This window comes from Mustela lutreola, chromosome 9, assembly GCF_030435805.1.
Source record: "Mustela lutreola isolate mMusLut2 chromosome 9, mMusLut2.pri, whole genome shotgun sequence".
In the NCBI taxonomy this organism is placed as follows: Eukaryota; Metazoa; Chordata; class Mammalia; order Carnivora; family Mustelidae; genus Mustela; species Mustela lutreola.
Genome location: NC_081298.1, coordinates 28297311 through 28315060, shown reverse-complemented (window position 1 = coordinate 28315060; position 17750 = coordinate 28297311).

Here is a 17750-nt window from a genome sequence, read left to right as displayed (position 1 = left end):
CTGCAGTGTCACTCCACGGGGTGCCCACGGGGTGGCCTTGAACTGGCTAGGGCCCTGGGGCAGAGTCACTGACAGTAGGAGCAGGAGGTGCAATGGGCATTTACCTATTTGGTTTTGTAAAAAGTCATTTCTTTACGCATTCATCCACTTGGCAAACATTTGCAAAGGGCCTGTTCTGTGCAGGCAATACTGCAGGCTTGGCAGAGACGGCAGTGGACAAAACCCCACGGTCCCGGCCTCACGGACCTGGCGTCTGAGCGGGAAGAGGAGAAACAATAAAGATGTATGTCATGTGGTGGTAAGTGCTATGGAGGAAGGAAAAAAAAAAAAAAGGCAAGAGGAGGGGACAGCACACCATGGCTCCAGAGAGACCCTTTAGCACGCAGGTGGTGACATTTGAAAGGGATCTGGCTGGTGAGTGTGCGAGGCGTGAGGGGACACCCAGAGAAGGGTGTACGGCAGACGACGGAAGAGCTGGAGCTCAGGCCCTGGGGTGGGAGCGTGGCTGGCAGGCTGGAGGAGATGCGGAGCCAACGAGGGGAGGCTATTGCGGGGGAGCGGGGTGGGGGCGGTGGCGGTGGGAGGTCAGTGGGAGTCAGGCCTGGCAGAGAGCACAGCGAGATGGGAATCGTTGGAGGTTCTGAGCGGAGGAGTGGAATAATCTGATTTCATTTTTAAGAGGTTCCTCTGGACGCAGGGGTGAGGAGGTCCTGTAGGGGCAAGGGCAGGGGTGGGCTGGGAAGTTATTACAGTAAGTGCCAGAAGAAGGCGGCCAGTGCCGTGGGAGCGGAGGAGGTGGTGAGCGAGGGGCACCCTTCGACACACATGTTTTAATTGGAGCATAGCCGACCTCCCATATTATATTCGCTTCAGGTGCACAGAGTCGTGAGTCAAGATTTATGGAAATCACGCAACGCTCTCGGGCAGTCGGGTCGCCATCTGTCCCTGCACGGCATTATCACAATATTATTGACTACATTCCTGATGTTGTACTTCCCCTCCCCGTGATGAATTTATTTGGTAACTGGAAGTTTGTCCCTCCTCGTGGAAACTGAAGTTGCAGCCATAGGCGCAGGCTAGGAGAACCCTGATCCGGGAGGGCTCTGGGCTCTTCGGGCTTCAGGGAGGATGGAGCTGCCATCAGGGAGGCGGGGAACCTACTGGTGAAACCTCATTTTGGGCCAGCGCTTGTCACCCTTGAGCGAATGTCAGTCACCTGAGAGACTTGTTAAAACCCGGAGTACAGGGGCACCTGGGTGGCTCAGTGGGTTAAGCCGCTGCCTTCGGCTCAGGTCATGATCTCAGGGTCCTGGGATCGAGTCCCGCATTGGGCTCTCTGCTCAGCAGGGAGCCTGCTTCCCTCTCTCTCTCTCTCTCTCTCTCTGCCTGCCTCTCTGCCTACTTGTGATCTCTCTCTGTCAAATAAATAAAAATAAAATCTAAAAAAACAAAAACAAAAACCTGGAGTACAGGGTTTAAGCACCCCTGGCCGGCCGGGGTTTCTGTTTAGCAGATGTGGGTACGGCTGAGAATGTGCATTGCCCATCAGTTGCCTGGGGTGCTGAGGCTGCTGATCCTGGGACCTCATCTTGAGAACCACTAGGTGGTTAAAGCCAAGAAAACGGAGGCTCAGAGGAGGGAAGTCTCCTGCTGAGACGGCATGGCTGGAAGGCGACCGGTCACAAAACCAGCAAATGAGCCAAGACCTCTTGGGCTCTCGGCTAGCTTCAGGTCCCTGATGAGGAGAGAAGGGAGCTCCTCGGAGTCTGTGTCCAAGACCCCCCTTCACCAGCCCCAGTCTCATCACATACACCCATTCGAGGCTGTGTCCTGATGAAAGGACCCAGGGATCCTCTGGTCTCACACTTGTTGACGCCACAGGAGCCACGATGAGGTCGGAGAGCAAGGCTGGGGTGTGCCATGTCTGTTTTCTCCAGTTTCTGCACCCCTGAGGCTTAAGCCGGCCCGGCTTAGCTGAGCCCTGTGCTCACTAGGAAGTCTGGTGAGGTTTGCGGCAAAACATGGTGTCCGCCTCCCCTCATGTCAACACCGTTGGCCGAGTTCATGGGAGGCAGTTCCCAGAAGGGCCGCCCACTGGCCGTTTCTGGTTCTCGTTGTGTAGGGCACATGGAAGGAAGGTGTTTCCTGCCCCCGAAGTCAGGCGTGGCTGTGGGGCGTGGTTGAGTCAAAGACCGGGGCGCACAAGTGAGGCAGGCCTCTCGCCAGTGGACGCCTGGAGAGGGCTGAGCGGTTGCCATCCCTGCCCTGTGGGGGAGACTAGTGGGCTCCTTTAGGGAGAGCTGGCCACCCTGGGTGTCTGACCGAGGCCGATACGGAACAGAGGCCCTGCCAGCTAGAGGTGGACATGTCACAGGAGTGAGAAACCCACCCTTCTGTTCTTAAGCCACTTGTTGGCAACTTTCTCAGGCAGAGAATGAAGACTTTAGGCTCGTCACAGGCCCTTGACTCTGCTGTAGACAATGTGTGAGAGAAGGCATGCTTGTGGCTGTGTTCTGATGAAACTGTATTTATAAAGTGAAGTGGCCAGCTGGCAGGCCTTAAATTTTTCACCCCATTCGAAACCTTGAGGATTGGGGGTTTGTGTGTTTTCGCACCATGACCTGGCCACACTGACTATGGCAGGTCCATTCGTGACCTTGCCTGTCTAGGTAATGGAACCTGCCTATGTGTGTGGAATGCATCTGACTTTGTCTGAAGATCTTGTGATTTTTCCTCTTGGATCCTCTTCACACCCTTCTCCCAGCTCTCTGTCCTGGGATATTGGCCTTTAGGGACCTTGTCGGTGACTTTGCCTGGAAAGGTGACTTCACTCCTCTCGGGCATCCAGCTGGATCTGGCCCGTGGAGAGCACTGTCAGGACAGGCGAGGACAGAAGGTAAGGTCGGCATGTTTATTCCCCGACTCCCTCCCTGCAAGGCCATCTCACGCTGGCCAACTGAAGGCCACCGATGCTGTCGGGGGGCTCGCTCTGTCTCCCGATGACAGCGGCTTCCCTTAGACATAATCCCTTATAAATAATCCCTTTATTAAACTCAAATCAAAAGACCTAACTGGATGGTTCCTTCTGCTCCTGCCGGGACCCTGACTGGGATCACTTTAAAGCACTTGTCTGGGCTCCAACTCTGATTGGGTCACTGAGTTGGGTGGATCATTTCATCTCTCTGAGCCCCCTGGGTTTTCTGCTTGGTACAATAGAGTAAAAATAGCCTCCAGAAAAGGGAAAGGGGATTTCACAAACTCTGATGTCTATGCAATGTCATGAGGCATCATAATTAGTGTTGGGAGAGAAGGGAGGGGAGGGGAAGGAAGGAATCCTCGAAACAGCTTGCAGAGGGCTGAGCCGTCAGTCCATTTGCCAGCTGGGGACCAAGGCCAAGGCAGGCGGTGGGGTGGGGGGACTCTGAAAGGGTCTGAGCTCCAGACAAATGCCAGTGAGACATCTTTGGTTCAGGCCCTTCTGGGGATGCTGCTGGACAGGGGTCCTGGAGAGCAGAGGGCAAGTCCTCAGCCTTAAAAGTGGGCTTTGCTGCTCCTTGCTATGTGATCATAGGCAAGTGACACCCCGTCTCTGTGCCTCATCTAAACATGGAGATAAAAACACCTATTCATGTGAGGGTTAGGATGGAAGCTGTAGGAAGGCAGGCATCCTGACTCTCTTTTGGACGGCTGTATGCCCGGTGTCTGACCCCTAGCAGCCACTCAGTGTTTATTGGATCTGCAAGCAAGTCAGTGGATGTTGCATTTTCATGGAACACCTAGCACAGCACCCTCCACGGTAAGTGTCAAAGAATGTAGCTTCCAATACACAACCATTATTATGACCTGAGTCTTGTCTGTGCCTGCTTCCCTGGAGGCAAGCTGCCTGCTGGGTCGCTGTAGAGGCCCTGGAGCCTGCCTGCTTGCCTGCCTATATTCAGGTCCTGGTCCAACCAGTTTCCAGCTCTGTGGCCCCTGGTACCTCATTTCAACTCCCTCCTGTCATAGATGAGATCCACAGCGATGCCTGCCTCCGAGCCAGCCTGGTGAAGTCAGCACCAGCAAATGGTAGGTGTCGATCTCTGCTCTTTGGGGGTGCGGGGGTGGGATGGGTTGGGGAGGTGGGGACAGACTCTTCAAACACCAGAGGGCTTGCAGAAATGACCGCTGGCCAGGACACAGGAGCCCCAAGCCACCTGCAGGGTGATCTTGGACTGTTACCTCCTCCAACACCCTGGCTCTCCTATCTGCTCAGTGGGAGGTGGGGTCGAGTGGGGGACCTCTGAGGTCCTTTGAAGCTTGCAACTACACACAGGCCCACACTCTTCCAACCAGGCCCACACTCGCCATGCCCTCCACATGGCCCAGAAGATGGGGCATCTGGACGTGAACAGCCCTTGGGCAGGGTGGGGACTGGAGTGCTCCCCACCAACCTGGGCCCCTGCAAGAATAAAGATTTCACAAATGAGTCTACTCATCTTTGTCCTTTTTAGTATCATTTCAAAGGTTCCGGGTGGGAGGAAGGCTAGTCTCAGGGGAGTGAGGGTTTCTGCCCTTTCCAGGCACCACCTCCTGTGCACCCCTTTCCCCCACCTCTTCCCCGTGCTAGAGCCCAGCTGCTGGGTGCCCAGCCCCTTGGGTCCCAAAGCTGGGAGATGCATTCTTCATGAGCGTTCCCAAAGCTGCTTTTTTTAACCACCAGGAGCTGACTAATGCCCAAGAGTGACAGTCCCTCCTGCTCCGGGTGGCGAGAGTACAGAAGTGTAAGGCAGGGAACCATGAGAGAGTGCAGTGGCGGGGAGAGAATCCTGCCACCTCCAAGAGCTGCCAACATGTCTGGGACCCCAGTGAGTCCCCAGAGCCTGCACCCAGCCCTTGGACATACCCGTCCTGGTCCCATTCCTCCGTCAGGGCTCCTGCCTTCTCAGCCACATCCCCTTCGGACTATCCACCCGCTTCTTATGCTCTCCTGCCTCTCTCTGAACCGCAGCCTCCTTGCTGACTCTCCACGTCCTTTTCTGGATATCATCCATCCCCTTTCTGAGCCCACCCGTCTCCCTCTCTGGGTGTCTGTCCCCCACTCTACCTCCCTCCCACCTGCCGTTGCAGACCCTTGGTCCATGTTGGCAAGGCTTGGCTGAGGGGCACTCGGCCCTGCTCTGGGAGTCGGGAATCCTGGCTCAAGACTCAGCTCAGCAGCTTGTAACTCTTAGAGGACTTCGTGCAGCTGTTGCCCCCATTAAGCTTCCCATTTCTCTGTCTTTGTAATAAGAGAGTTGGGCCAGATGAGTGAGCAAAGTCCCTTCCCACACAGGATGGGGATGTTTCACTGGAAATCTCAGACCCTTGTGACTGGGTGGGACCCAGGCCCTCCAGTGGTCTCTCTTCCATGGAGTTGGTTCCCTCCCCAGAGTTCATCTCCCCTGAACAGAAAGGGCTCTCTCAGCTGTCTCCTTGGTGTATTTTTGGATTTGTCGTACTGGTGTAAGACGGGTTTTAACTTCTCTTTCCTGAAATCAGCGGTGTCTGGTCCAAATGGGCCCTCATTGATTTGGTTCCCATAGTATTTTCCACTTTGCACAATCTAAAAACTTGTCCGGAAAGTGTGTGTCTCTTGACGTTGGCCACATACCCTCCCCAAAGTTCCCCTAGCCAGTTGACTTATCTCACCGAGGGCACAGAAGGCTGCGGGAACTCGCTGTGACAAGCTGGGGGAGGATTTGGGGACTCCCAAGTCTGGTTTCTGTGGCAGCTATGAACACACCTTACTCAGCCCTCCTGCTGTCGGGGGCATGCTTGACCCAGAGCCTCAGCTACTGCTCCTGGGGCTACACCACCTTGCTCAAGATGGGCCCCCATTTCCTGGGGGTGCTCTCAGCCCCTCGACTGTGCATGACGGGGACACCAAGGCAAGACCACCCTGGAAAGCCATGATACTCCTCCAGTAATGACTTCGGCTCAAGGGCTCCCCATCAGCATGGCTCAACCCTTAGAATCGGGCTGCTGTCCAAGACGCTTTCCACCACCCGATCTACCTTCTCCCCCACTCTCCATCCCTGATCATCCAAACTGTGTCATTACGGTCTCCTCCTTTCTCTCTCCGTCTCCCTCTCTCTCCCAGAATCTTTTGCCTGTCAAATCCAATCTTGACATCTGCTTCTCAGTGGGACCGCACTAACACAGTCAGCAATGGTAGGCTGTTGAAGTTATGTCACTCACAGCAATCGATCACAGCTACAACTATTTCAGGAGCCCCTACTATGGACCAGGCAGAATATTTTCCAACCCTTCCCGTGACCCACGAGGGAGGAATTCAGACCAGAGGGCACTGAAGCTCTGAGAAGGAAATAACTTACTCAAAGCTACAGTCAGAAAATGATGCATCTCCAAACGTTTCTGTTACTCTCTGTCTCATCCTTTACAGGACAAGCCGGGGAGTGTGGGTGCCAAGTCAATCCTCGTTCATTGTTGCGTGTCCCTCCTCAGACCCTTGCGTTGTCCCTGGCACCTAGGACGCTATGAGGAAATATTTGGCGAACGTACCCATAAGTAAACGAGCAGCAAGGGAGCTGCAAACAATGGCCAAGTGGCTTAGCCACGTTTCAAAAAAAGGCTATACTTCGGCTGCTAAAAGAAGGTTTTGTTGGAAAGTCCTCAGCCCTGGTGAAGCATGAGGGTGTGAACTAGAGTTTCTCTACGTACTGAAAGATATTTAACGTCTCTTTTTCTCTCTTTCACTTCTGTTCTCTCCATACGTAGGAAATCATAGGAGAGCAATGCTAGGAATCAGTCAAATCTAGAACGACCCTTGTCTCTGCCACCTATAACTCTCTGGGCCTCAGTGTCTCCATCAATAAAATGGGGTTTGTAATTTCTGCTTCATCGAGTGCCAGGCAGAGAGGATTGAGTGGGCACACAGTGGGTCATGTTCTACCACCAGCTCCTGTTAGCCTACTGAGGTTGGGCAGAGCCATCCATGCCTGGGTTGAGGGGGGATGTGTTGTAGCTCCAGTGGCTGGAACGTCAGTCCACAGAGGCGTTCAGGAAGCCCAGTGTTGGCAGCCTGCTCCCTTCCCCCAGCTGTGTGGTGGCATCCTGCCAGCCTCCCCGAGCCTGCGGGTAAGTCTCTGGCCCCTGGCTGTCCCAGTTTCTGCCAACAGCAGAAGGACCAAGCGTGAGTCACCGCATCAGGACCAGGTTTCCGCAGCTGCCCTCGGGCCAGCGGGCCTGACTGGATTAGTAACTGGATCACAGTCCCCGCCTCTGAGAATGTCAGGAGCTCAGGGACTTAGCCCTGGCTGTCCCTGCCTTCTGCCGCAGGAGACCTTGGTGTCAGCTGTTCCAGCCTTCTTGGCCCTCACTTTGCAAATGGGGAAACTGAGGCCCCAAGAGGGGAAAGGTTTCCCCTGGGGTCAAATACTCAGTGACAGAAGAGGAGTTAGAGCCCACGTTTGCTGGCTCCCACCTCAAGGGTCCGTTCATTTGTTCATTCATTCGTTCATATTCGTTGTTCATATTCTATGTCCTACCTCTAAAAATATCTATCTCAATTCTGTCCATTCCTGAGGGGCAGATAGGGTCACCCCTGAGGGGCCAGCCCCTGAGAGCTTTCCCCTGGGTGGCTGCAGAAGCCCCTCTCATTCTTCCCAGAGCAACCAGAGGAGTTTTTTAAAAAATAAAAATAAAAATAAAAATTAGATCATGCTACCCCCTTGCACACTCCTACAGTTTCCAGTCTCACTCAAAATCCAAGTCCAAGGCAATACTAAGGATCCAGCGCGCCCTATGGATCTGGCCCCTGCCCCTGGTCCTTCCTCTAGCCACTCTCCCCATCGTGAACTTGGTTCCAGTCATGTTGACCACCTCAGTGTATCTGGAAGATTCCATGCTGGTCCTACCTCAGAGCCTTCCTATGTGCTGTTCCCTCTGACTCAAACACTTGTCCCCCAGAGTCCCCATGATGGGTTCCTTCTATCCTCCCCACCTCAGGGTAAGCATCCCCCTTAGGCAGCTGCCACCCAGCCTCAGCCACTCTCTGCTCTGCCACCTTGTCTTACTTCCTCACGGTCCATAGCTTTGTCCTGGTGACTCTGTTAGTTCCTTTGCTTATTTGTTTATCAATGGAGCCCTGACAAGAGTGGATGTTTCCCAAAGGCAGGGGTCTTATTCTCCATTGTGGTCCTGGTACCTTCTTGGATGGATGGATGGATGGTTGGTTGGGTGAAAAGACCAAGTACTAGACGTTGGTGGATGTGGACAGAGAAGGACTAATCTTGGGCAAAAATTACCAAAGAAAAAAGTCTATTTATATTTCCTCACTTAATCCCACTTTATCCATGAGTAGTGTCCTCCTTCTCTCTCCTAGTTCTCCTCGGGGCTCCTTGTGGCCCCTCTCTGATGTTTGCTCTCTCTTGCTATTGACTCACCCCTATTTTCAGGAAAACTAATTCACTCTGGTGCGAGAGCAGAGCACTCCCATTGAAAGGAAGTTTTCATTTTCAGCTGCCCTTCAAAGTTGAAGCCAAAGAAATGAATAGCTAATGGTGGAATCTCTGCTACTAGTGAGGTTGTGGGACTGTCCTGACTCCCCGAGATCAGATTCAGTATGCAACTATCCTTCTGGCTCAGGTGAGAGCTGGATGCCCACCCCACCCCCCAAGTCAGGCGAGACTATATGGCCTTCTGGATTTGATTGGTCTCTGTCACCTCACTCCCCTCCCCCGCCCACCACTTTCCCAAGATAAATCAACCAGGTCAGTCAACACGTTTTGATGAAAAAGAAACAAGTTAGTCTTTTGACTCTACAAAGTGGGCCTTTCTTGAGGCCGAGGGGCTGGGGCAGTTGGGAGCATGTGCAATAAGCATTGGAGGGCCAAAACAAGGCCCCTTTTGTGTCTAGGGACAAAGATAGAGTGTCCCGGCAAGATGGGGCCAGGGCCTTTCCAACACCAGCTCCGACAGCCGGGATTGGCTGGCGGTCAGACAAGTCCACCCCGTGACTGGACAGCCCAGGCTCCTAGCCGCCAGCATCCCCCACACCCCTCCCTTTGGCAAACAATCGGGCGGGAGTTGAAATAAATCGCGAAACCAGACTGTCTGCCCTGTCTTGGCCACCTGGTGCTCGTGGAATTGGGAAGTCTGCTATCCCACCGACCTTGTACTGGAGGGGCCGAGAGGCCCTGAAGCTTCCACGACCTTTGGAGAAGAACAGCCTTCTGGGGTTTGGCTCTAGGTCCGATGACCTTGGACAAGTCACCCCGCCTCTCTGTTACCCATCTGCAAAATGGCAAGAGAGTAATTCACCCCCGGCAGTTGTGTAGACTCAATGAGATGGCATCTTTAAACACTAAGGCACGTGGCTGGCACAGAGAGAGGGCCCTTGGGCATTGGGAGGCACAGGACTTCACAGTTTATACATTGCTTTACATCCACCCTCGTTACACGCTCGGAATGCTACCCTCTAACCCTCTCTCAGGAGGAAGGGTAATCATTTCTTTTGGCTGAAGAAGAAACTGAGGCTTGAAGGAAATTTTGAGAATCTGAATCCCTGGGGAGTTGAGGTATTCTGGAAAGGCCCAGGCTGACAGATTGAGAGATCGTGAAAGAGTCGCCAAGGCAGAAATAGTGCAAGAGACAGAGACTAGCTCTGGCTCACACCTCCCGGCCTTTGTACATGCTGTGTGCTCTGCTGCACATGTCCTTTTCGGGGTGGGGTGGAGGTGGAGGGCAGGATCATGCTGTCTTGCCTTTTAAGACTCAACTTAGCCCAGGGAAGGAGGAAATTCACTCTTCATTGGGAAGTCTTTTGTACTATTTAAAATGTTTGCTGCAGCGCCTGGGTGGCTCAGTTGGTTAAGCCTCTGCCTTTGGCTCAGGTCATGATCTCCGAGTCCTGGGACTGAGCCCTGCATTGGGCTTCCTGCTTCTCCCTCTCCCTCTGCTGCTCCCCCTGCTTGTGCTTACTTTCTCTCTCTCTGTCAAATGAATAAATAAAATCTTAAAAAAAATAAAAATGAAATGATCGCTGTGTGGAAAAAATTTTTTAATAGAAATATTGTATCAATGTGTTTATTTAATGGATATTTACTGAGCACCTACTATTCCCCAGACATGATGGGGCCACTGTTCAAGACAACTTGGTCAGGGGGGTGCCTGAGTGGCTCAGTCTGGTAAGTGTGCAGCTCTTGATTTCGGCTCAGGTCATGATCTCAGGGTGGCGGGATAGAGCCCAGCATCACACTCTGGGCTCAGCAGGAAGTCTGCCTCAGGATTCTCTCCCTTTCCCTCTACCCGTCCCTGGTCTGCTCTCCTTCTCTCTCTTTCTAAAGTAAATAATAAATTTTTAAAATCTTGAAGAAAGACAACTTGGTCAGAGAGGGCTACTGGGGAGGGGACACAGGAAGAACCCAAAGAAAGTGAGGGACTGAATCATGGGGAACCTGAGGGAAGGGGGTGGCCAGGTTAAGATTCTGGATAAACAGGTGACCCCTTGGCCAAGAAAAAGTTCAGAGGCCATGGCTCTGACTAATCAGTAAGCTCCAGCAGCCTGGTTCCCCAGGCCTGACAGAGAGAATGCTGTGCTGAGGTCCCAACGCTCTTCCTCTTCCTGCCTCTGTCTCCTTGATATATCTTCTTCCCCTCTACCCTAGTAACCCTAGTAGGAGGCCACACGAAGAGCCTGATCCAAATATTGAGCTTGTCCTTACCTGTCCCAATGTACTCACAATGGGATCAGAACCAGCCTCTTCCTCCTTCTTCCTCACCAGCCCAGCCCAGCCCTCTGAAGCATGGGGCTTTGGGGGATGGGGGGGGGTAGCCACCAGAGTAAAGAGAGCCCCACCCCATCTCTCAGGAAGGTGTATCTTCCATGAGGCTGGGAAGCTGAGTCCATCTGACCTGGGTCCTGGGGGTCCCCAACACAGGCAGGTGCCCCAGCCTTGCAGATCAGAAAGGCTGGGCGTGGCCAGATGTGGGGAACCATGAGCATGGTCAGCATGCCTGGGGTCTCTCAGTGTCACCTTACCCAGTGGGATCTGGAGGCTTAGAATCTGAGTCCTCTATTAGAGTAACAACTTAGAAAGTTATATTAGAGTGTTGCATTAGAATTGTGTTCACACAATATAGAAATGTCATAGCATCTTAGCAGCCTCGATTAGAATGTTGTGTTACAATGTCTTATAATACTGTAGCAGGACGTTACGTAATGTTATGTGTTAGAGTAGTGTGTTGCTTTGGAGTGTTGGGTTAGAATGTGGGTTAGAACTGTCCTAAAATGTTGAATTAGAATATTAAGCTATGTCAGAATGTTATATTTGAATGTTCTGTTCTAAGAGCATAGTAGAGCGTTACAATAAAATATTGTGTCGGAATGTTTTGTTAGCATGTTTTCTTCGGGGAACATGTTGAATCTTAAAATCAAAAGCCAGCTCATTGGAATTGTTGGGGGCTTTGCTGGGGTGCAGAAGTGACTCCTGGCCTGGGAATCTCAGGAGGCTGGATTGGGCTTCAGCTCACACTGGCTCTTTCCCTGACTCTCCCTCTCCTGGGGCCTCAGTTTCCCCATTTTTTGGATGAGACCTGCGTGTTCTCTCAAGCCTCCCTCACACTGAGCATTTATGCCGTTTATGCTGCTCTGAATGTTGGAATCTCACCCTTTCCCTCCTCCCGGGCAGGAAGTAAGAAGTCTGGTTAACAATGAGGCTGATCTTATCAGGAATGAATGACTTTCTGGGAGTAAACAGCTTCCTCGCTGACAGGAAAAGTCAGAGAATCAAGTGAGGAGGGTGAGAGAAACTCCAGGCAGCGAGTACTTGGGGCAGCCAGCCAACCGCTCACAGGGGTCCCATCCCCGCTCCAATCAGGATCAGGGATGAAATAGGTACTTCATCCCCCACACCAGAAAGAATCACCCTCCACTCCCCCACACCCCCAGCCCCCTGCAGACCACTGGCCACAGTCCTGGGTTCCCCCCACTGGCTGGAGGGAGGACCCCCCCCCCCCCTGCCATCCAACCCAGGCCTTAGCCATACCCCCACCATCTTGCAGTTCTGCCCCTTCCCCGTGTGGGTCAGGCCCCTTTAGAAATAGGTCTCCGACAGATGGTTTGAGCAAAAAATATGCTGGGGTTGGCTTCTTCAACCCCAACCCTCACTGCTCCTTACTTCTGAGAAATCATGTGATGATGCCAGGTGGCCTGGGAAAATCCCCACGCTCACGCAGACTCAGTTCCATATATTCCCAGGGTTTTTCACGCACCCCCTCCCATAGACTCCAGTGGCCCATGATCCAAGACACTGAGGGGGTTAAGAACATGTCCAACAGATCGGCTAATAATGGCCATTCCTACTCTTGGGCAAGCCCCTTCCTCTTCTGAACCTGTGTCCTCCACTGCGGAATGGAACTGAGTCTGTGAGCTTATTGAGCATGGTGGGCATGAACTTAAGATCCCATCTGCAGAGCACTTATCTCAGTACCTACCAAGGGGCAAGTGCACAGAGTCTTTTGAGATGGAGGTTATCTACACATGGGCACACCCTCACCCGCGCCTCTGGTCTGGCGTCTGGGCCGCCGCCTCTCTGTGTGCTCCAGTCTGGAGAGTCTCATCTCTAGCCATGGCCATCCTGAGATGACAGGGGAGATCTGTAGGAGGAACGGGAGGAAGGCTTCCCTAGGAAATGAGCCTGATGGGTTTTGCGAAAACAAGTCTCTAGGTCCCTACAAGGGCATCTGATAAGGCATACCTGACCTTGAAATCTGGAATCTGGAGAAGCTGGGAAAGGTTCTAGCCCCACATTGCTTCACTGGCTGACCTCTTCCTATCTCACAGCTTTGCATATCTTATCTGTAAAGTGAGGCTTAAAAACCTACTTCCTTCTTGCGCCTTAGTGAGGGTCAAAAAGGTATTGTAACTCTCACACCTAGAAAAGGCCCTCCGTGGCCTGGTGTGTTGTAGGTATAGGGAGCACAGAATGTGGTGCAGAAATGGAGAAGCCAAGAGTGGGGGAAAGGGAACGTGAAATGGATAGCTTAGGGGACCTGCTATTATGGGCTGCTGTTATGGGCTGTCCCTGGGGCAGTCTCCTGGGCAAGTTACAGAACTAGCTTGTGGCAAACAGTCTGCCGACGTGAGTCCAAATGTCAGCTCTGCCCTTAGCTTGACCTTTGGCTGGTCCCCTGCCCTCTCTGGGGCTCAATGTCTTCATAGGTAACAAGAGCCAGCCAGACTGGGTGACCTCCACTGGTGCATCCTCCCTCGGGCCCTTGGAGTCCTTGTCATGCTGCTACAGGTGCTTGGCTGGGTAGAGTCAAGTTGCCCCCTTCTCCCAAACACCTTCCTTTTCACCGTCACCATTGGCCCAAAGATGGCAAGGAGAGGTTCTTAAACTCCTGGAGGGGCCTGTTGGGAGAGCTGAGGTCAGTCAGTGGTCAGCACCCCTCCCTCAGGGTTAGTGACAAATACCCCAGTCCTTGTCTGCTTTTCTGGGGATCCCCTGCTGGGAGCAGTGGGAACGGAACAGATGAGTGCCAGCGAGCACTGTGCTCAGCACTAGAACAAGAGCCATGAGCAACACGGATCTGGTTCTTGCTCTCATAGAGCCAACTTGTAGGGACAATGCTGTGGAGCTCCTCTGTTTGCTACATATATGTTTATTATTGTTAGATTTTCTCGTGGAATCAACACTTTTATCACTCTATAATGCCCTTCTTTTTCTCTTGTAACAGTGTGTGGCTTAAAGTCTGTTTTGTCTGATATTAGTACAGCCACTCCAGCTCTCTTTTGGTGACTATTTGCATGGCGTCTTCAACCCATCCGTTCACTTTCAACCTATTTGTGTTTTTGGATCCAAAGTGAGTCTTTTGTAGGCAGCCTACGGTTAGACCTGTGTTGTTTTTTTTTTTTTTTTAATCTACTCTGTCAATTTATGACTTTTGATCAGAGAGTTTAATACATTTTTCTTTAAAGTAATCACAGAGAAGGAAGAACTTAACTTTTGTCATTTGGCTGTTCTCTATGTGTCATAGAGTCTTTCTGTCCCTTATTCCCTATGTTACTTCCTTGTGTTCAGTCGATTTTGTTGTTGTGACATGTTCTGATTCCCTTTTCATTTCCTTTTGTGTATAGGCCCTAGATATTTGTGACATCTATAGAAATAGCAACAAAATCTAGACCCTCTAATGGTTATCATGGAGACTATATAGACACTCCTAAAGTTATAACAATTTAATTTTAATTGATACCAACTTAATTTCAATTGCATGCAAAAATTCTACTCCAATACAGCTCTGCCCCTTTTCTCCTACTTTGTATGACATCTTTTACATTGTATACCCACTCACATAGATTTATGATTATTTTTTATTCATCTTTTAACCTTGTAGAAAATCTAAAAATGGAGTCACAAAGCAAAATTATAATAATATTTGCTTTATATTTGCCCAAGTATTTACCTTTACTAGAGGTCTTTACTTCATACAGCTTTGAGCTATACTATGGAAGGATTCCCTTTATCATTCCTTGTAGGGTGGGTCTAATGGTAATGGACTTCCTCAACTTTTATTTTGAAATGACTTAATTTCTTACTCATTTTTGAAGGACAGCTTTGCTGAATATAGGTGATTTTTTCTTTCTTTCTTTCTTTCTTTCTTTCTTCCTTTTTTTTGGATATAGAATTCTTGGTTGAAAGGTTTTTTGTTTTGTTTTTCCTCTTTTAATGTTATAAATGTATCCCTTCCTCCCCACCCCCTCGCTTTATAACCTTCAAATTTTCTGCTGAGAAATCGGCTGATAATCACATTAAGGATCCCTTGTATGGGATGAGTCCCTTCTCTCACACTGTTTTCAAGATTTTGTCTTTGGCTTTGACTTTCTGCAGTTCGATTATAATGCATCTCAGTGTGGATCAGAATATATCCCACTTGGGGATTGGCTTAGCTTCTAGGTCTTGTATGTATGTATGTATATTGCGTCAAATTCAGGAAGTTTCAGCCATTATTTCTTTAAATAATCTCTCTGCCCCTTTCCTCATCTTATGAGGACTCTCATAATACGGATATTGCTCCGTTAATGCTGTCCATAGTCCTTTCGGCTCTGTTCACTTTTCTTCATTCTTCTTTTTTTTCTTTCTGCTCTTCAGACTCAGTCATTTCAACTCTTTTTTTTTTTTTTTTTAAAGATTTTATTTATTTATTTAACAGAGAGAGAGATCACAAGTAGGCAGAGAGGCAGGCAGAGAGAGGAGGAAGCAGGCTCCCCACGGAGCGGAGAGCCTGATGCGGGGCTTGATCCCAGGACCCTGGGATCATGACCTGAGCTGAAGGCAGAGGCTTTAACTCACTGAGCCACACAGGTGCCCCTATTTCAACTCTCTTATCTTCAAGTTCACAGCTTCTTCCTTCAGTCTCAAATGTGTCACTCATCATCTTGGGTAGCACAATGGCAGACTAGGAGTTCCAAGCTCTTGTTCCCCTCATGGACTCAACAAAAACAAAACAAAAATAAAAAGCAGAAACTGCACTGAACTAATTAATATAGAGGTTCTGGAAAACAGTCAAAGGTTTACAGAAACCGACTGAACATCCAGTCAATATGCCTGGGGCAAGATATTACGAATGGGCACCTACAGTAGACCATCTATGGATCCAGGCATCTGGGATCTATGGTCTCTTTGCAGTTTTCATGAGCAATGCCTGCTGCTTCTTCCTCCGGGAGATCCAAGTTAGAGGAAACAGAGACCAGCCCTTCAGGCAGCCCTTACCAAGTTAGAATGCTGCAAATGAGGTCTGCTTTGCAACCTTTGATCTGAGAGAGAGAACTGGGCTGCAGCCTTGTCCAGACCAAGAACACTGTTTTTCCAGGGAGAGGAGGGGACAAGGGATGGTAAAACTGCCACAGAACCTTTCCTCCTATTTTGAAGGTGGCTTTTTCTTGATCGGCTATTCACCAGGTTGCTGTAAATCTTTGACTATTTCCCAGAGCTTTTATATGAGTTCAGCGCAGTTTCTGGATTTTCGTTTTTTTGTTTTTGATCCTTGCGTGTGAGGGATGAGAGCTTAGAGCCTCCCCGGCTTCCCAATCTGCCATTTTGCCGCCTCTGATGGACCATACACTAGAAATGCTCAAATGTCTAACTGCACGATGCAGGGAAATGAACCGCATTGCTAATGTGAATGCTTGCAGGGCCGAAGAAGCTGCTACGGGATAATTGGAATCAGGAAAGGCCTTCGGGAAGGGGTGATTTTTCAGCTGAGGAAGGGAAATCCAAGAAAGGAAGAATCCAAGAAAGAAACTGAGAAAAGAGTGAGAACAAAGGCCCCCAGGTAGGAAAGAACCAGGTTGGCCCTGGGCCCTGTTGGAAGGCTAATGTCCCTGAAGCCCACGGAGGCCTGGGTGGCCAAGGCACACAGAGCAGCCCCTGGGATGAGCGGTTTGGGCTTTATTCTAATTGTAATGAAAACTCATGGGAGGGCTTTAAGAACTAGAGAGAACTTGGGCTTTGTGTTGAAAACGACAAGGCTGCTGCTTAGATAAGGCCTAGAGTAGAAGCGGAGGGTCAGTGAGGAGGATGCCCTGGTGAGAAATGGAGCTGGAGTCTTCAAAGTAGGAGGCAGCCCTGGGCAGGAGTCACATGGCCGCATTCCTGAGGGCTTGCAGAGGTGGAGCAAGGGAGAGACCTGGTCTAGTGCTGGGGCAGGCTGTGGAAGGGGGCTGTGTCTGTCCCTTTCCCGCCACCATGGGCTGCCTTTGAAGTTCTGCTCTCCTCTCGCCCAGCTGTGCCTTTCTGCAGGGAAAAGAAGACAAGCTGTGCCTGCTGAGGTTTGCAGAGCTGGCAGCTGAAGAGATCCCTGTTTTTCGAATGGGAACTTGACCATTGAGAGGATGCGGAAGCATGAGCCCTAGGGAGGGGGTGTGGCTCTGGCCCCCCAAGCAGGTGGGTCTTCTTCAGTGGGGTCCTAGTCAGGCAACATCCCTTGGTTCCTACTGCCACCGAGGAGTTGGGATTCTCAGAGTATCTGAGGTTAAACACAAAGATTCTAGAGTTGGGCTGGCCTAGCCAGAGTCCTGATGGACCCTCTGACTCACAGCGAGAAGTTGTGTGGGCTGCTGCCCCTCTCTGAGCCCCAGCTTCCTGGTGTGTACCATTGCAGTAATGACAGCCCCCACAACCCTGGGTTATCACAAACTACGTGAGATCATGTGAACAAAGCACTCAGTAGATGTGCAGCTCCTGGTAAGTGCTCAGTAATTGATCTTGTCAATGACATTGCTGATCACTGCGATAACTGTGTAATTATTAGCTGAGGACCTTGCCAGCCATTTTAGGAACCCACCAGAACCACAGAATCCAGCTTGATTTGGTTTGAGAACATGTCTTAGCCAGAGAGTTGACCTGCCCTCGGACCTCATGGCCCGTCTCATGTTCAAAGTGAAATGTCAGGAAGAGAAAGAAAAAGAATCTGCTTTACATTGTGCTTCACAGAAGAATGTCATTGGAGAGGGACCCTGAAGTGGGGAGGGAGCTGCACCGGCCACCACAGGAGGAGGAACCTCTGCCAAGGCTCTTCTTCTTCCTTTTGGGAAGACAGAAAAGAGCGGCTCACCTGGGCCACAGTGAAGAGTTTGTGGCAGGAGGGTGAGCAGGAGGAAATCAAGTTGTTAGATTGTGGCTGGATCATGGAGGCCAGAGTGGGGGAGTTTGGTCTGCACGCTGGAGGTGGTGGGGGCCTGTGATTCTTTCGGAGGAAGGAAGGACCAT